At 30.0% G+C, this 22040-nt stretch overlaps 1 long non-coding RNA gene across 3 annotated transcripts; it reads right to left on the bottom strand.

Moving 5' to 3' along the window:
* Positions 1 to 4857: 4857 nt before the first annotated feature.
* On the bottom strand, positions 4858 to 21355 carry LOC149945558 (uncharacterized). Of its 3 annotated transcripts, none has more exons than XR_016480830.1 (5): positions 21138 to 21355; positions 12791 to 12888; positions 8150 to 8324; positions 6174 to 6257; positions 4858 to 5222 (listed from the first exon to the last, which is right to left on the bottom strand). It is a non-coding gene; the product is annotated as an uncharacterized LOC149945558 (long non-coding RNA). The 3 variants fall into 3 exon arrangements; XR_016480831.1 differs by having other exon boundaries at positions 8154 to 8324; positions 12803 to 12888; XR_016480829.1 differs by having other exon boundaries at positions 12803 to 12888; positions 21138 to 21354.
* Between the last annotated feature and the right edge of the window lie 685 nt (positions 21356 to 22040).

Genomic DNA, 22040 nt, shown 5'->3' with positions numbered 1-22040 from the left:
TCACAAAATTCCAGCAGCTTATGAATTACTACATACGATTTTTGGATATCCATTGGATATCATAAATAAAAATGGATTTGGATGTGTTTTTTAGATATGCATGGGATATTCTATGAATGAATAATTAGTGCTTGCTGGGTAATTATAGTTTTTATTTTTACATTTATTTTATTATTTAATTTTATATATTTAATACATTTCATAACTGTTAGTATAAACTGACTCATTGGTTGCATGCAAAACTCTTACGAAATAAATATTATTTTCCGATGGTATGCTTTTCCTGATGAAATAATTTAAATTAAGCTTAATTATAGGATCACTAAAATTTGTAATTGATCCTAATTTATAATATTACTGTTTATTTTTGTTTATAATATGCTTCCGTATTTTTCAGAATATCTTAGCTATTTATCTAAATTTAACTCAAACTGAGATTAATATCGATAAAAACCCAAAATATTTAAGAAAAAAAGTAGTCTAGCCCGAACTTTTATTTTCAACTTTTAACAACAACCATACCTCTCATTGAGGTTTTACAAATAAAACTGTTCGATCCTCCAATATTTTCTTTCTTCGCGTTTTAGAGTTTTTACAAGATTTCGCTTATAGTTTCATCTCAAACCCGTAGACTAGACGTGATTTATTTAGTTTTACATTCAATATTATTAATTTTAAATCAGTTTAACCATTGGAATTCAAAATTCCCGCCAAGATTTTCATTTCGAGGGTAGCTTAAATCTGCATTTAATAGTCTTAGGATCTCTAATTACCTTTGTAAATTGGGTTAGTTGGAAATATTTTCTATCGTTTCCGTAAATCGCGAAATTTCGCCCTTTCCGATGGTAATAAATTTCTGTGGAAAATTTACAGCACTAAATAATATAAACTAAATAGTTTTTAGGCTAAAGAAGTAGAAATAAAAAATTAATCTGCTAGAAAATAGCATTTAAAAATTGGACCAACGCCTGTAATTTCGTTCTTCACGCATTGCATAGACGTGTCGAGTGAAGCTCGCTACCAGTGTTTAGCTTAGTATTGCCTTCGCTATAGGACCCCTGTAAAGGTGTTACTTTTGCCGCATTTCGCTGCTCGAGGAGAAGTTGACATACACGTACTTTCAGCGAAATTTCGCGTTTTAGGAAAACGATAGAAAGGCTTCAAACTAGCCCAATTAATTTACAATTGAACAAGTAACTGTTTATAGTTGGTATTATATTGGTAGATATAAATAATTGAAAACTAATTAACTTATAATTTAATATATAAATAACGCGTCAAGTATAATGACTACATGCGATTTATAGGTAATTGAATACCAATAAACGAAAAAGTAATTGTTACTGATTGCAAAATAGATGCTGATTGAATGTGCTTGTTATGGATTTGAAACTGCGTGTACGTAATTGATGAATTAAATATTTCGTTATTATTGTAATCATTATACTAATGATATGAAACGTAATAATTTTCCAAGATTAATTTTACACAATTCTTAATTAATAATTGTTACTGATTGCAAAATAGATGCTGATTGAATGTGCTTGTTATGCATTTGAAACTGCGTGTACGTAATTGATGAATTAAATATTTCGTTATTATTGTAATCATTATACTAATGATATGAAACGTAATCATTTTCCAAGATTAATTTTACACAATTCTTAATTAAATTAATAACCATTTTGGTTATAATTCCTTGATATTTTATAATTTTAATTAAAAAAATTGAACTATTTCTTTTGCAATACATATTAACAATTTATAGATGAGCTGAAATAGCCGCAGTCGTATCTATCGTTTTTCTAAAACGCGAAATTTCGCTGAAAGTACGTGTATGTCAACTTCTTCTCGAGCAGCGAAATGCGGCAAAAGTGACAACTTTACAGGGGTCCTATAGCGAAGGCAACACTAAGCTTAACACTGGTAGCGAGCTTCACTCGACACGTCTATGCAATGCGTGAAGAACGAAATTACAGGCGTTTATCCAATTTTTAATTGCAATTTTCTAGCAGTTTAATTTTTTATTTATATTTCTTTAACCTATAAACTATTTAGTTTATATTATTTAGTGCTGTAAACTAAAGGAATTGTAAATTTTCCACAGAAATTGTTACCATCGAAAAGGGCGAAATTTCGCGATTTACGGAAACGATAAAAAATGTTTCCAACTAACCCAATTTACTAAAGTAATTAGAGATCCTAAGACTTTATTAAATGCAGATTTAAGCTATCCGCGAATTTAAAATCTTGGCGGGAATTTTGAATTCCAATGGTTAAACTGCTTTAAAAAGAATAATATTGAATGTAAACTAAATAAATAACGTAATCTACTGGTTTGAGATGAAAGTATAACTGAAATTTTAAAAAAATCTAGTAAAAACTACTTTTTTTTATAAATATTTTGGGTTTTTATCGATATTAATCTCAGTGTGAGTTTGATTTAGATAAATAGCTAAAAATGAAGCCAATTTAACTCGTTAATACATTTTCCCGAATTCAAATTTCCCGCTGAAATTTCAAATTTTAGGATCGCGCTTAAACTTAATTTGACGATTAAATGCTTTTCTTTGTATATAAATTTAACTACTTCATTGACGTGCCCTACAATTTCGTTTATGAATGCTAAGTTAATTTAATTTTGGCTTTAATTCCCATTTAGGGAAATCTACAATTTTTGATGATTACAGGCGGGAATTTGAAATAACTTGTTTATAAACTAACAGTATTTTTTTATATTTAGTTTTGTTTATTCGCCTTTGGGTAGTTAAAGTTAAGATATTCTGAAGAATACGGAAGCATTATAAACAAAAATAAACTCATATTATAAATGATTAGTGATCCTTAATTAAGCTTAAATTTAAATTATTTCATCAGTGTTTTTTCAAACTTCATATATTTACCTGAGCAATATGCAGTCCTTTCGGTTTTTGGTTTTTGAGTACAGGTGTATATTGGGGGAGACAGTAAATTTTCTAAGACAAAAAGAAAGATTAGAAATATGACTGTCTCCCCCAATAATCACCCAGGGACCCTATGCAAAAACCGAAAGGACTACATATTGCCCAGGTAAATGTACGAAGTTTGAAGAAACACTTTGGTGATGTGATTAACATAGTCCGATCTAATAACTACGATACATTACTTATTTTGAAACCTGGCTAAGTAACGAAAATAGTGACTCTTTGGTGGAAATTGATGGGTATAAAATAATCCGTAAAGACAGAGAAAGAAACACCTTCCAATACAACTTCACAATTGGTGTCACGTTAACAACCCAAAGGCTCCATATTGGTGTATGCTAGTAACCTTAAGTGTAAATAATGTACATATAACTGAACCTTTTGATGTTGCTGAAGCTTTTAACCATTGCAGTTTATCAATCTCTGATAACAATGAAATTATCCCTTCAATATTTCCTCAATTTAGCTTTGAAAAAGTAAACGAGAAGACTTATCATGTGTTATATCAAGAAACTAAAAAATAGTACCGCAAGAGTTACTGACGGTATCTCTGCTAAAACAATAGCGACCCATTATCTCAAGTCCTGGCCACAATTATAAATCTATCTTTTGAAACAAATCGTTTCCCAAACCTATGGAAAGAAGCCAAAATAGTCCCTATCTTTAAGTCAATCTGGGAACGACGAAGATCCCAACTCTCTCTATCTCTATTACAATAGATATTATTTTTCCAGACTATATTTTAACTATCTTTAATGACTCTTGTTCGCATTACCACATGACAAGAACCGACAGGTACGGTTTCACTGTGAAAAGTAAAATGTAAAAAAATGTGCAATATTTAGAAAAACAAATATGGAATAAATTACCAACCAAACTAAAAATTATTACTAGTCTGAACTCTTTTAAAACTGAAATAGCTAATTATGTAAGAAGTATTTGATTGCCTATTTCAGGTAATTTATATTGTAATTTAATACACACGGAACCTCATTGTAAAACAGTTCTTCTTTCTGCCAAGGCAAATAAAGACATTATTATTATTATTTTGTAAGAGCTAGCCAATGATTCATAGTTTATACAAACAGTTATTAAATGTATTAAATATATAAAATTAAATTATAAAATAAATGTAAACACTAATCCCCTTCAGATGTTCTAATGATATACAAACACATCCAAATCGATTTTTAATTATGATATCCAATGGACATCCAAATATCGTGAGAAGTGATTCATAAGCTGATGGAATTTCATCTGCTAAGTAGGCGATAAATTAAATTAAATACAAAAATAATTTTGACTCCAAACCGGATGAAGGTTACCAGCAGTCTGCAGAGAATGGTGTAAAGAAAACCATATCAGAAAAAATGTATGATTTAAGGCCTTTAAAAAAGTTTTAAGAGGAAAAAATAAATACATTATTTTATAAATTTTAAATACAATTCATTTACAGGAAATAAGCCAAATGCACATTCAAACATGAATTTCTGGTATTAATGAATTGGTATTGAAATAGTTAGAGGAACATAATATACATTGTAAGGATAGGGGAAAGTAAGATAAAAACCTTTAAGAGTGGTTACCAGTGAATATACCATTAGGGGTTGGCAGATATAGTCATTGTCCAAAACAAAAAAACCACGTGGGAAAAAACTACTGTTATTTTTATAAGGGGGATCCCATATAATTTAGCGATAGGCTGGGAATAGTGTAAATACCTTAAAGAATAAGTGACTCAGGAATGTCATCAAGAGGTATAATGTCTTCAGATGAAATGGCATTCCACAACTGACGATTATATCTTGACGTGTAGTTTGAAGTAAAGCATATAGGGTTCATAATAAAAGATACGATTTAATTAAGAGAGATTAAGTTTTATTCATTGGTATAAAGTATTTACAACTGCGCGAAAACAATTTTGTCAAAGTTTTTTATTATACCATACGCTTATTTATTTTTTAAGTTTTCTATTTTATTAAATTTTTACAGTAATCATACTAAAGTAAAAATTAAAGCGTTTGTTGACAACCAAGTAAATAAAATGTTAAAACGGTGGACAATGTTATAGATATTTGGGACCTCTGGATGATGATTATTATTTCCTTGATAAATGAACTAATGTAATCTTCAAAGATCTTGATTTTAGGCATTCAGATTTGCACAGGCCATATTATTAGCTACAGCAATGGGCTTCAAATGCACCCATCTTGAAATTGAGTGTGACAAATTTTTAAACGTCCATGATACTCTATTTACCTGAAAAATAAAAAAAACTATTAGAAATCAGTAATTTCTACTTTTCTTATTTTTACCAACACACAATTTAAAAGTTTTGAATAGTTTAACAAATGAACAACTCCACCAAGATCATAATCCAGTTATATTTGCAACCCACAAAATTCTTTATCAAGTTAACATAGTTAATTCACTACCAGATGGATATGTTATGAATATCAATAGACATAATAAGGAGGTAAAAAATATTTCTTTGATTTGGTTTCTTCCTTCTGTTATGGGAATATAAGTACAGTTGGCCATGAATCATAAAATTTTTTTCATTCATGAATCTCAAAATATGCTTTATTTTTTCAGTGAAGAATTAATCTGTTTATTGATTTGTGTGTTTAATGTTCGATATTGAATATACTTGTCTAGACAAAAACCAATAGAGCGCCCTAAAACAATAAATTGTTGTAATATGAAATAATAAGATTTTTTTAAATTACAGAGAAATACCAGAATGATTCTTCCAATGTAACCTATCTATTAAAAACTTTGTATTTTTAAAAAAGGAAGGGTCTCTGTTTAGACAATATTCTTGTAGCCCACAAGCAAAATCATAAACAAGAACACGTGGACCTACAAATGAAGTCAAATATACAACATTAAAAAGCGAAAATTCAACTAGTAACAGGTAGTAGAATATTAATTATTTTGAATGCTAGAAAATGATTTCTTATAAGAAAGATTGTCTTAAACATAAGTTTGTATTTTCTGATAATTTATAGGATATAATTAGGGCATGTTGTAGTCCATGGAATTTTTTGGGGTGCACATGATATGTGAGGGTGCTGTATATGCTGAGATTTATCGTAATCCAAGCTCGTACACAGTGGGAAAAAACTTAGAAAAAGACTAAGAGTATGCTTATATTAATGGAGCACATGCTATGCATGTTAAAAGTCTAGGAAAAACAATTATTCATACAATGATAAAATCTTGTCCTCAGTATAGAAAACTGTATGTTCACCAATTCAGATTTATGCGAAGCTTGAAAACCATAACAAACGCCTGAAAGAAAAAATATGTATATAAACATTGAAGAATCTCACCTAACATTCAGCTTACACTAGTTATATCAACCTATTAAAATATATTTACTAAACATTTCATGCAATTTGGTTAGTTAAAAATGGTGCTGGCATGTATTTCAATAATAATAATTTTTTTTTCTGGGATCATAAATACAATGATGTCACCATAGGTTAAGAAATTATTGCCAAATTGTATACACATTTGTTTTTTTTTTTAAACTACCATATCTGAATTTCAAACAAAAATATGAATGCAGTTTTGGATATACGGCGCTATAAGCATTACCCTAAATTATTGTATTTCCCTAAGTTCACTGTTAAAAATGTTTCAAATTTTACTATAGTATTGCAATTTAAAATTCCCTGTTAATGAGGTCAATGATTAACCCAACTTCTATAACTTGGCTATTTAGCTATTTTCTTCATGCTGTCAACATGAAAAACTTAACTCAGTTATTTTGGGAGCATGCAGCTTATAAAACTAAAATTACGATACACTATTTACTTAACACAATTACTGAAATAGCTTCAAAAATTTAAATCTTCAAAATAATGAGTATAACAAAGGAAAACATCTTTAACATGCTTGGAATAGATCGTAAATATCCCTGGCGCAAGTGTGGAATGCTTTCCGTAAAAATAGATCGTAAATATCCCTGGCGCAAGTGTGGAATGCTTTGCGGAAAAATCTTTCGAATAAGATTTGTCATTTGCTGACTTATCCACTACAAAAACTCCCCCTTTGCATTTCTTTGAGATTCCTCGAATGCATGCTAATTTATCACTGCTTTCAGCTAAATTATCTTGAGGATTTGCCAAATCTACTTCCTTTGACACATCCTGCGGGAAACAAGCTTTGGATTTGTTAGAAATAAGCGTTTTAGATTCAAAGGCATATGACTCAAAATTTTCATTCCAAATCAAGTCATGCAACACTGGACATTCCATTGCTAAAGTTTCAATTGATCAGGATGTTGCCTTATTTGCAATCCATTGTTCAATTTCTCTAACAAGTCCTAGAGTTGACTACATGGAAAAATTGCTTATACTGCCAAATCTTTAGATAGAAATTCTAAAAAGGACTTTTAGTTCTTTGGACAACACAGGTTTTCAGAATTTTCTACCATTGAAACCAGTAGGCACGCCAAAGTATTTGCAGCACCATCGGTGCTCTCAGCTTTTAACAAATGAATCCACAAGTACTATAAAATCCATCTTTGCTCTTAGAATTTACAAAGTTGTTGAATAATTTTCTGGTTCGAGGAAACTTTCGGAAGCACTGTCAGAGAACCTCTAAATGTTAAATCCTTAATAAAGTTAAATTATACTTCCAATGATTCTGTGGCACTACTAATGTTATTTAATAGGCCACACGGGCATTTGAAATTAACCATTTTCTAGAGTATGATCAGTCATATCTTCCAATTTTTTTTCAAATACTGGTGTGATCCTTAAATATCATACGAAAATAATATAATCTTGTTAGACACAACAATAGAACCAATATAAACAACAATTTATAAATAATATAAATGCAGTCTAGAGATAAATTTGTCATGATCTTTGTAATTTAACTATTCAGTTTGTTAATACCTTTTTCAAAAGATGTCTAATTACATCCTAGATTTCGGAGATTCTATAGCATTGCTTGCATTCAAGTTGCTTTATTAACATTCTTTTCAACAGGAATTTGTGTTTTAACTTCTTCACATAAGAAAAGTTAATTTACGTATGTTTATCTTTTTCGTTACAACTTCATTGTATACTTTAAAACATTACTTATGCAGATATTTCTCAACCTTGAACGCGGTATATTGCAGTTAGAAAACCCCATTTACACTTTTTACCCCTTCTTCCCATGGTATATACCTACTGCTCTCACAGGGGGCGTATATGTGTTAAACTTGAGCTTCTGGTATTATATTAAAGGGAGTATGAAGTGTTTGGAAAATTTGGAGTCGCAATTGACAAATCTTCACTCCAGTGTGGTTTTTTTTAAATGCATGGCTTGAGTTGCTTAGCTGAATCATCATCAACGACGATCCTAGAGGCGAAAACAAAATTATAGTTATTTCATGGAAAATGCTGATACCATTTTTATGGGAGTTTTAAAACCTAATAATATCCAAATACGGGAACACATGGGTTGTAATATCTAACAACTTTTTACTTTAACATATTTAACATTGGCTGCTATGAGAGGTTTTTGGCTTCTTGATTATTGGTTATAACTCTGTACCAGTATTGAGTTACCATATCAATAAAATAGGTATCAGTTAAACATCAAAATCACTTTACATTATATTACATTACCAGCAAACACTTATTAATTATAATACCTAAAATTTACTTTGGGAGTTAATAATGCTTGATCTTAAAAACAGTTGCACAGTTGAATAAATAAGATTATCTTTGGGAATTATTTTTTGACAGACTGCACAGCATTATTCAGAATATTCAATAATAATCATTCGGACAGGCCACAGATAGTTGATCATTTGTTACGACAATACACAAATTACTACTAGTTTATACAATTGGTTCATTTACAGTTTATTTTTTTTAGTCTGCATAACCAATAATATAGCTGCTACAATTACAGATACGGGTTCCAATTGCTCTTCACTGAATTCTCTAAAATGCAATTTATGCCTTTAAATAAGTCAAATAAAAATTAACTAGCTATTGTAACGTTGTATGTTATGGCTCTCAAACCTTTATAAATGTTCCCCTATATTTTTTTCTGCTGTGTTTTGCTCTCTACGCTGGGTTTTACCCAATATCTCTCAAAATCCAAAAAACTATTATCCTAATTGCTAGCTGGTATGCCCAGTCTCGTAAATTTAAAAACAGTGGGAAGACTAACATGACCCTGTATAAATTTTCTCCTATCGAAAAAAATTCTTCTTCCCTATGCCCAGCCACTTGCCTTGCCCTTTAAACTACAGCTATCTAATTTTAGGTTTCATAATGACCAGGTAAAATTGGGATAAGCCAGCTAATGTTCTTAAAATAAGTTATTTACCACTCATAGCAGATTCTAAGATTTTAAGAACCCCATTTAGAGAAGTGGCACTAAGACTAGGTTAACATTTAGTCTGATGACCTCAATCTTACATTTTGTCCATCAATAAGGTGTCATAATAAAAAAAATTACTGCTGTCATTTTATTGAAAGAGTACCTACATTCTATAATATCTTGAGTGAAATATTAACTAGGAAAAACTTGGCACATCTCGTATGGATGCAAAAGTTTGCCTTTGCCATAAACTCTGCAAATGATCTTGTTATGCTTATGCTCTCAAAATGTACCAAAATTACAATAAAGGCAGAAATGTAGCAACAATTTGCAGTAAAACTAAAAAGTTAGTTTTTACAAACACAATTTTCATTCCATACGGATTCACCAAGCCATGCCACCATGGGTCGAAGATCCTAACAAAGTTTTTAAGACATATTTCTGTGCTTATGAAACTAATTTTGATAGGTTTTTAGGTTAAAATAATAATAATAAATTTTTAACTAATGGTTATATCAAACTGTAATCGGTGGAATAACTTAGCTTATTTAAAGGAAAAGTCCAGGTTCGGTAAAACTTGGGTCTTTTTGAAAGATCATGTTTAAATAATGACGAGAAATTAATTTATAAACGAGCGAAATTTAGCCACCAAGCGAGCTGCCATTTTCTTTCGCCATCCCTCCGCAAGCACGTGCAGGGAACAGAGCGCTGTGATAGCGCGAACAGCGCGTGATTTAAGTCCTAAAACGTCACCGCTAAACCAAATGGCAGATCGCTTGGCGGGTAAATTTGGCTCGTTTAATAATTAAATTCTCGTCATTAAAAAAGATACAATTTTACGACTGATATTTTTGAGTATATTTAAACATGATCTTTCAAATAGATCCAAGTTTTATCCAACCTGGACTTTTCCTTTAAGTATTTTAAATAATTTAATTGTTTGTGCTCTGAGTAGAGAAGTATTCATGATTTTTGTACGGTTTTAAATGTGTTAATGAACTATTTGGATTTGAACTTTTTTCTGTGTATGATATTTGTGTTAAAGACTTTGATTTATTAATTTAATCTGGGAGCAAGTGTGAAAAAGAATGTCGATATGAAGTGATAAAGTCAAGAAAGTTTATTGCCATTTTTTATTCCTGGTTATTATTGGGGAAATTTGAAATTTTGTAACTTAAATTGTCGAAGTTAAGCCCCAAGAGGCTAGTGTAGTTAGGGTATAAATGAGTTGAGTAAATTTAGGTAAAGTTCTCAACTACGAGTACTCAAAAAAGTTTTATTATAGTCTGGTAGTAATATAGTTTAGTAATTAGTTAACTCTGAACTTCTTAATGTTGAAATTGAATCAATAATAACTTGTAATTATTATATGGTAATATTTTAAGAAAATCCAATAAAATCTAATTTTTCATTCTGAATTTGTTTCTAATCTTTGGCACTTACTCAAACAATTTGGCAATCTCAAATCAAATAAATTTTTAACGTAATGACAACAAGTGAATTGTTGTCAATTTATCGAGCAGGTTAGGCAAAATACTTCTTATTTTTAGCTCTGATTCCATAAAAGTTCAAATCAAGTAGTGAATCATTATACAATTTAAAAGCTTATTTAACAACAGGCATAAATTTTAGATACAAACTTACTACCAGGTGCATGCAATATCTAAAAAGAGTAGAGGGAGGCTCTCTGTAGTAGATAGAAAGCTATTAAGTGAAAATCTAGCTTTCTTTGGTGACAGTAAGTTTACTATAGAAAAAAAATGACGGACATGCAAAATGGCCCTAATCATGTAAAAACTAAATAAGAAAGCATATCACATGAACATGTATAACCATCACAAAAAGTGACAAAAATTTACAATGAAATAAATTTTCATTCTACGGAAGGAAGGGTGGATTAAATATTTCCTCTTTGTTAAGCCATGCATATCATTCAATTTTACCCATGTAAGAAATTTAGAATATTCACACACTATACTATCTTAAACAAAATTAGCATCACCAACTTTATACATGGGAAAAGTTAGCATGAATACGATGCAAAGCTTTTCCAAGTGTTTTTGGCCTTGTAAAGTCAACTTTGATATGCATCTTGCTTTTATGTTTTCAAAAATTAAAGGAATATATAAGAGTTTCTCTTTTAAACAAAATTAGCATCACCAACTTTATACATGGGAAAAGTTAGCATGAATACGATGCAAAGCTTTTCCAAGTGTTTTTGGCCTTGTAAAGTCAACTTTGATATGCATCTTGCTTTTATGTTTTCAAAAATTAAAGGAATATATAAGAGTTTCTCTTTAGGAAAGAAAAGTAAAAGAAAAGACAGTTAAAATGTGCACAAAAATATTTTAAATAATTTTTTTTGTGCACAATTTAACTTTCGTTGTCTTTTACTTTTCTTTACTAAATTAATTTGCACAAGTAGCTAGAATTATTAAATTAGAGTTTCTCTTTCCAGTCAACTTAAGATCTCATTAAAATGTCTTCTATTGAGATATTGTGCATAAAGGCATACCTATTATTGTGTTTGGTTTACTCTATAGGAGAAACTAATTTCGTACAATACACATTTGGTATGTGTATTATATGCAAGGTCAAAGCGGATCTAGGCCCAATGGCAAAGAAAATTAGTATATATATTTTACGCATACTTTCAGTAATATCTTTGAACAATTTATATGTCAATATAATCAATAGCTAAATTTGTATTCATTTTATTCTACAAAAAAAATCCTTTTAGCATATAAAATTATGACCAGGTTATAATTGTGGGGTGATAAATCTCTCTAGTGACAGTTATTTTTAATTTCAACACGAAACCTATTTATCTAATTTATGAGAGTAAATTTAATGCAAGTCATCCCTTACCAAAAAATAAGTGGTTTAAGAACTATTTAAGTTGGTTTTAAGTTTGTATTTGAGACAAATACCAACTAAAAACCTACTTAAAAACAACTTAACACCAACTTAAAACCAACTAAAAACTTACTTAAAATGTTACTTAATAAAGACCACTTAAAGCCAACTTAAAACTTACTTAATAAAGACCACTTAAAGCCAACTTAAAAAATAATATGTAATTTTCTGACCACTAAAAACCAACTTAAAGAAAAAGGCATTTTCCCACCAACTTAAAACCAACTTATTACCAACTTAACTAGTTTACTGAAATATGCTCACCACTTAAAACCAACTTAATATCGACTTAAATGTGAATACCAACTAAATACCAACTAAAAACCAACTAAATACCAACTTAAAGAAAAAGGCATTTTCCCACCAACTTATTACCAACTTAACTAGTTTACTGAAATATGCTCACCACTTAAAACCAACTTAATATCAACTTAAATGTGAATACCAACTAAATACCAACTAAAAACCAACTTATTTTTTGGTAAGGGATATGCAGGTTTTAATTGAGGAAATGAAAAAAAACTTTGTTAAGTTTAAATGTGGGAAAATTAATTAGAAAACTAGGGGTCCGACACATTTCAACTTGCTTTGGGGATCATCAATTATCAGCCACCTCCTTTAACACTGGATGCAAGTTCTGGTTCTCTTATTCAGGGTCACCACTGGCAAAACCCTAAAATTTTTCAATTAAAAATTGTAAATGTTAAAATTACATCGCTAAATAGGTTTCCAATATTTATTTTGAACTGCATTTTTAAAAATAAAACTCTGTTCAAAAATATAATTTGATTTAATGCAACCAACTTCTGTTTGTTTTTGGTTTTGTTTTTCATTTATGGTTCTAAAGCACCATATATTTTAAAAGCAATGGGACAATAAGAGATTATGTGTCACTAGTCTTAACATTAGTCACTAGATAATTTCACTATATCGCGAATCAAATCAATTAATAGAAATGAACTAATTTCTATTAAAAAACTCAATTCTTCAACCTATGTACCATCTTGTTATTGCGTCGTGCAAAAAGAGGTAACATATAAATTGGTAATGATACCAGTTAATGCTGTTCTTAGAATTAAAAGCACTCAAAAATTTTAATAATAAGTAAATGAATTATTAATTATGAATTCAAATAAATTTATTAATAATTAATAAGATTAAAAATATTAAAATCCAAAGTTTATAAAGGACTTCCTTAAGGATGAAGCCTCTAAATTTTTATCTCAGTGTAGCATTAACTACTATTCAGACAGTGTTTAAAAGAAGCCAAATTTTGGTAATATTTAAAAAAAATTGTAAGAATTTAATATTTAGTTGAAGGAAAGGATAGGACCCTTACCAAAAAATAAGTTGGTTTTTAGTTGGCTTTTAGTTGGTTTACACATTTTAGTTGATATTAAGTTGGTTTTAAGTAGGCTCAAGTTGCCAGCATATTTCAAGAAACTAGTTAAAGGGGTAATAAGTTGGTTTTAAGTAGGTTTTAAGTAGGCTGGAAAATTCTTATTTTTTCTAAGTTGGTAATTAGTTGGTTTTAAGTGGTCGGAAAATTTCATATTATTTTTAAGTTGGTTTTAAGTTGGCTTTAAGTTTGTGCTTGTATCGCGAGAAGGTTTAAAATGTTTTGACGAATATTTTTCTACTAAATAACTATGCTCGTCCAAATATGCAAAGAACGTATTTATATTTCTAAGAACCTACGAGGGTACTTTGTAACGATCCGTCCAAGGGTCGCTCTTTAACAGAATATTTCGGGCACATTTCATGCTTGTGACTAGTGTTGTTCCAGCAGAGGCGTAGCGAGAGAAAATGGCGCCCGGGGTATTTCGCCGCTTTTGCGCCCCCCTTAATATGTAGTTTTAAAGGGAGTATGTATATGTATATTTTAGTAGTTGTTAAGTGGTTTAAAGGCCTAGGTTTGCTTCTGTCAGTCCGCCTTTATATTGACTTGCCTGCAGTGCAAATACCCTGGTGGTAGGCCACCCACTAAACATGTTGTTGTCTTTACTAAGTAAGTTTCAAGTTGGCTTTAAGTTGCCTTTATTAAGTAAGTTTTAAGTTGGTTTTAAGTAGTCTTTATTAAGCAAGTTTCAAGTTGGTTTTAAGTTGCCTCCATTAAGCAAAATCAGAGTTGGTTTTAAGTCTACTTCTAGTTGGTTTTAAGTAGGTTTTAAGTTGGTATTTGTCTCAAATACCAACTTAAAACCTACTTAAAACCAAGTTTAAATATTTTTTAGCCAACTTATTTTTTGGTAAGGGGAGTGACGCAGAACATAATTAAATTAGCTTTCCTGCATACAGTTTTCATTGGTGCCATTCGATAGCCCTATAGCGATGTTAGTAAGTTGGAAAAAAAATTAATAGTTAAAAGTAATTTCCAATATGACGCCTACAGATGGTTTAAGAGTTGGAAAAGTTTACTCTCAACCATGTTTACATGAGGTTTAAATTATTATATTTATTTATAATATTATTATTATGGTAATCAAAATATTATTTTATAAGTGCTGGACAACAATGTGCTAACAACAGCTAACTTATGTATTTATTATATGTATTTGTGTGAAATATATTTATGGAAATGTGGACGGCCAAAAGTTGTACAAAAGGCCGCAGTAATTGTCCATTAAATTATTTTTATTTTAAGTGACATTTTCATCTTTCAAACTTATTAATTAATTTATTTAACTGCTCTGCAGCGAACTGTAAAATTTATTAGAACTTAGGAGCTAAACATTTTTATATATGTATAAATAACGACCAAAGATATTTCATACTTGTTATATGTTATTTAAAAGGGTTAGGTTGATGACATAACTCGAGCTGATGGTCGACCATAATGAACCAATCCACTGATTTAGGGCTGCCAGATACTCAACATATTTTTCCCAATTATTACCGATTTGTATTGCGGGACAATATTATTACTGGATGAAGTAATTTAAGCTTCTTTAGTTTCACGTATCTATACATCTCACTGCTCTAATGCCTAACGCCGGCAAATTTTGGGTACAGTGATTTTAGAAATCCTTCAATTAATTCGAGATTTTAGCAGTGATTTCCACCCAGATTTTGAGATTTCCAAGTTAATTTTAAGATTAAGTAAAAAATCTCAATCACTAGACCAATAAGGGCTTCCACAGAGATAAAAGACAATTAACTATGTAGGATTTATCCCTTACAAGTAGGCTTCTGGTAAGATGTTAATTACTAAAAACTATGACCATTTATCAAGCTATAATCTAATTGAAGGGCAACGCTAGTGGGCTGGCCCTTACCAAAAAATAAGTTGGATTTTAGTTGGTAGTTAGTTGGTATACACATTTTAGTTGACATTAAGTTGGTTTTAAGTAGGCTCAAGTGGTTCAAATATTTCAATAAACTAGTTGAAGGGGTAATAAGTTGTTATTAAGTTGATGGGAAAATACTTTTTTCTTTAAGTTGGTAATTTTAGTGGGTTTTTAGTGGTCAGAAAATTACATATTATTTGTAAGTTGGTATTTAGTTGGTTTTAAGTTGGTATTTGGAACAAATACCAACTTAAAGTATTTCCTAGACCACTTATTTTTTGGTAAGGGTGTATAAACACTTATTCATACATACATGTGTTTATACATACATATATATGCGTGTTTATATATATATTTACTTATACATGTACCTATCAACACATATATATACCCTTACCAAAAATTAAGTGGTCTAGGAACTTGGTTTTAAGTTTGTATTTGGGACAAATACCAACTAATACCATACATAAAAACAACTTATTACCAACTAAAACCATACTGCCAACTTAATATCCACTTATTACCCCTTTAACTAGTTTATTGAAAAATGCTGACAACTTAAAACCAACTTAATACCAACTAAAATGTGTATACCAACTAAATACAAACTAAAAGCCAATTTATTTTTTGGTATGGGTATATGTACCTATCAACACATATATGTACCTATCAATACTTATATATATATATATGTACCTATCAACACATATATATATGTACCTATCAACACACACATATATCATATGTACCTATCAACACACACATATATCATATGTACCTATCAACACACATATATCATATGTACCTATCAACACACATATATCATATGTACCTATCAACACACACATATATATATACCTATCAACACATATATATGTACGTATCAACACATATTTATGTACGTATCAACACATATTTATGTACGTATCAACACATATATATGTACGTATCAACACATATATATGTATGTATCAACACATATATATGTATGTATCAACACATATATATGTATGTATCAACACACATATGTATGTATCAACACACATATATGTATGTATCAACACACATATGTATGTATCAACACACATATATGTATGTATCAACACATATTTATGTATGTATCAACACACATTTATGTATGTATCAACACATATATATGTGAGTATCAACACATATATATGTATGTATCAACACATATATATATGTATGTATCAACACATATATGTATGTATCAACACATATATGTATGTATCAACACATTTATGTATGTATCAACACATTTATGTATGTATCAACACATGTATGTATGTATCAACACATTTATGTATGTATCAACACATTTATGTATGTATCAACACACATTTATGTATGTATCAACACACATTTATGTATGTATCAACACATATTTATGTATGTATATATATGTACGCATCAACACACACATATATATATATATATATATGTACGCATCAACACACATATATATATATATGTACGCATCAACACACATATATATATATATGTACGCATCAACACACACATATATATATGTACGCATCAACACATATATATATATACGCATCAACACATATATGTACGCATCAACACATATATATGTACGCATCAACACATATATATGTACGCATCAACACATATATATGTACGCATGAACACATATATATGTACGCATCAACACACATATATGTACGCATCAACACATATATGTACGCATCAACACACATATATGTACGCATCAACACACATATATGTACGCATCAACACATATATAAGTGTGTATCAACACATATATAAGTGTGTATCAACACATATATATGTGAGTATCAACACATATATATGTATGTATCAACACATATATGTATGTATCAACACATATATATATGTATGTATCAACACATATATATATGTATGTATCAACACATATATGTATGTATCAACACATATATGTATGTATCAACACATTTATGTATGTATCAACACATGTATGTATGTATCAACACATGTATGTATGTATCAACACATTTATGTATGTATCAACACACATTTATGTATGTATCAACACACATTTATGTATGTATCAACACATTTATGTATGTATCAACACATATTTATGTATGTATATATATGTACGCATCAACACACACATATATATATATATATGTACGCATCAACACACATATATATATATATGTACGCATCAACACACATATATATATATATGTACGCATCAACACACACATATATATATGTACGCATCAACACATATATATATATACGCATCAACACATATATATGTACGCATCAACACATATATATGTACGCATCAACACATATATATGTACGCATGAACACATATATATGTACGCATCAACACACATATATGTACGCATCAACACACATATATGTACGCATCAACACACATATATGTACGCATCAACACACATATATGTACGCATCAACACACATAAGTGTGTATCAACACATATATAAGTGTGTATCAACACATATATAAGTGTGTATCAACACATATATAAGTGTGTATCAACACATATAAGTGTGTATCAACACATATATAAGTGTGTATCAACACATATATAAGTGTGTATCAACACATATATAAGTGTGTATCAACACATATATAAGTGTGTATCAACACATATATAAGTGTGTATCAACACACATATATGTATGTATCAACACACATATATGTATGTATCAACACACATATGTATGTATCAACACATATATGTATGTATCAACACACATATATGTACGTATCAACGCGTATATATATGTACGTATCAACGCGTATATATATGTACGTATCAACGCGTATATATATGTACGCATCAACGCGTATATATATGTACGTATCAACACGTATATATATATATGTACGTATCAACGCGTATATATATATGTACGTATCAACGCATATATATATATGTACGTATCAACGCGTATATATATATGTAAGTATCAACGCGTATATATATGTACGTATCAACGCGTATATATATATATGTATGTATCAACGCGTATATATATATATATGTACGTATCAACGCATATATATATGTACGTATCAACGCGTATATATGTACGTATCAACGCGTATATATATATGTACGTATCAACGCTTATATATATGTACGTATCAACGCTTATATATATGTACGTATCAACGCGTATATATATGTACGTATCAACACATATATATATATATATGTACGTATCAACATATATATATATATATATATATGTACGCATCAACATATATATATATATGTACGCATCAACACACACATATATATATATATATATATGTACACATCAACACACATATATATATATATATATGTACGCATCAACACACATATATATATATATGTACGCATCAACACACATATATATGTACGCATCAACACACATATATATATATGTACGCATCAACACACATATATATATGTACGCATCAACACACATATATATATATGTACGCATCAACACACACATATATATGTACGCATCAACACATATATATATATACGCATCAACACATATATATGTACGCATCAACACACATATATGTACGCATCAACACACATATATGTACGCATCAACACACATATATGTACGCATCAACACACATATATGTACGCATCAACACACATATAAGTGTGTATCAACACATATATAAGTGTGTATCAACACATATATAAGTGTGTATCAACACATATATAAGTGTGTATCAACACATATATAAGTGTGTATCAACACATATATAAGTGTGTATCAACACACATATGTATGTATCAACACACATATGTATGTATCAACACACATATATGTATGTATCAACACACATATATGTATGTATCAACACACATATAAGTGTGTATCAACACATATATAAGTGTGTATCAACACATATATAAGTGTGTATCAACACATATATAAGTGTGTATCAACATATATATAAGTGTGTATCAACACATATATAAGTGTGTATCAACACATATATAAGTGTGTATCAACACATATATAAGTGTGTATCAACACATATATAAGTGTGTATCAACACATATATAAGTGTGTATCAACACATATATAAGTGTGTATCAACACATATATAAGTGTGTATAAACACATATATAAGTGTGTATCAACACATATATAAGTGTGTATCAACACATATATAAGTGTGTATCAACACATATATAAGTGTGTATCAACACATATATAAGTGTGTATCAACACACATAAGTGTGTATCAACACACATATATGTATGTATCAACACACATGTATGTATCAACACACATGTATGTATCAACACACATGTATGTATCAACACACATGTATGTATCAACACACATGTATGTATCAACACACATGTATGTATCAACACACATGTATGTATCAACACACATGTATGTATCAACACATATGTATGTATCAACACACATTTATGTATGTATCAACACACATACGTGTGTGTCAACACATACGTGTGTGTCAACACACATGTATGTATCAACACACATATGTATGTATCAACACACATATGTATGTATCAACACACATATGTATGTATCAACACGCATATGTATGTATCAACACACATATGTATGTATCAACACACATATGTATGTATCAACACATATGTATGTATCAACACATATGTATGTATCAACACACATATATGTATGTATCAACACACATTTATGTATGTATCAACACACATTTATGTATGTATGTATCAACACACATTTATGTATGTATCAACACACATTTATGTATGTATCAACACACATTTATGTATGTATCAACACATATTTATGTATGTATCAACACATATTTATGTATGTATCAACACATATTTATGTATGTATCAACACATATGTATGTATCAACACATATTTATGTATGTATCAACACATTTATGTATGTATCAACACATATTTATGTATGTATCAACACATATTTATGTATGTATCAACACATATTTATGTATGTATCAACACATATTTATGTATGTATCAAAACAACTTCCGCGACAACTTTTTAAACTTCCGCGACAACTTTTTAAACTTCCGTGACAACTTTTTAAACTTCCGTGACAACTTTTTGAACTTTCAAGACAAATTTTTGAACTTTCAAGACAAATTTTTACAAGTTTATATATTTAAATATTTATTTTAAAACTTAGTATTTGCTTAGACCGGCCCCACAAATTGAAACCATTAACGTAAAATACAGTTGTAACTATACAAAAAGAGCTAGCCTTATGGCAAAGAGAACAAATAATATTATTTCTCAGATAGTTTTACATTACTATTATTATTATAACTAATGGGTGCTCTTTCATTTTCAGCAATAAATTTTTTTTATTAAATAACCAAAAGTATTAAAAATATTCAATATTTTTTAGTTCGTCGCCGGTTCCACTCTACATAAAATTATCTGTTTTAACTTCATTGGTTAAAAAAACTGATTATTAAGCCTTGGTTTTCAAAAATTATATTGCGATATCATATTTCGTTTTCTAATTAAAGCCCTTCGATGGAAATAAAACGGCAAAAATGCAAGCATTCAAAAAAAATAATTTAACTTGCCTCATAGTGGTCAAAATAATCTGTATACGCGTAAATTCAAGCCATTACTGACACAATTAAAACAAACCAAAGAATATTAAATATTCCAGTTGCATTGAAGAAGGCTACGAGACTTCTGTTTTAATACACTCTGTTGTCTTTGCAATATCATTTCTGCCTGGCAACGCTGCTCCCAGCAATAAGCCCCATTGAATTAATCGCGGATAAGGGGTCAATTTTTGGCACTTGGAATAGCTCACTGGCGCGCGCAACGACGCGTTTCTCAGCTTTGAAACGTTTAAACGTTTTTACGCGCGTAAAGAAAATAACATTATGACGCGCGCTAGTGGAAAACAAGCTTTAAGCTTGGTTTCCACCAGCGCGCGTCAAAAAGCGACAATCAGCTTTGAAACGTGCATATGTTCTTACGCGCGACAAAAAATTAACATTATGACGCGCTCTTACGCGCGTTGGTGGAAACCAAGCTTAACTCAGAAACTCCGCGGTGGGAAGACAGCCGAGGCCCGAGCGGGAGAGCTGACTGTAAACATTCCCCTTCGGCCGGCAGCCCGCGTCCGCCTTTTTATAAAATTCCTTTGTGGATTAAAATTCAGGTAAGCATTAATCGTTTACCCATAAATTAGATCCATTACAGTATTACATTTTTACTAGTGTTAAATGGTATAGTTATATAATAATAGTATTTTTGACTATTTTAAACCATGAATTTTATAGCCGAGGCTTAACAATTAATATTTTAAAGGCGGTTATTTTGAATTTTGTTAATAAAGGCTTGTCAAATTGTCATGAACTCAACATAATACAGTAATGCACGGATTAAAATGCTCGGTTCTCGGGTGCAATAATTCCTTAATTGTCACCCGAAAGAAGAATTTGTCATACCATCTATTCCCATCTCAAATA

Source organism: Leiobunum rupestre, chromosome 5 (assembly GCF_980474605.1).
Source record: "Leiobunum rupestre chromosome 5, qqLeiRupe1.1.hap1, whole genome shotgun sequence".
NCBI classification, from domain to species: Eukaryota; Metazoa; Arthropoda; class Arachnida; order Opiliones; family Sclerosomatidae; genus Leiobunum; species Leiobunum rupestre.
Note: the sequence above shows the minus strand (reverse complement) of the source record. Positions and strands in the feature narration are given on the sequence as shown.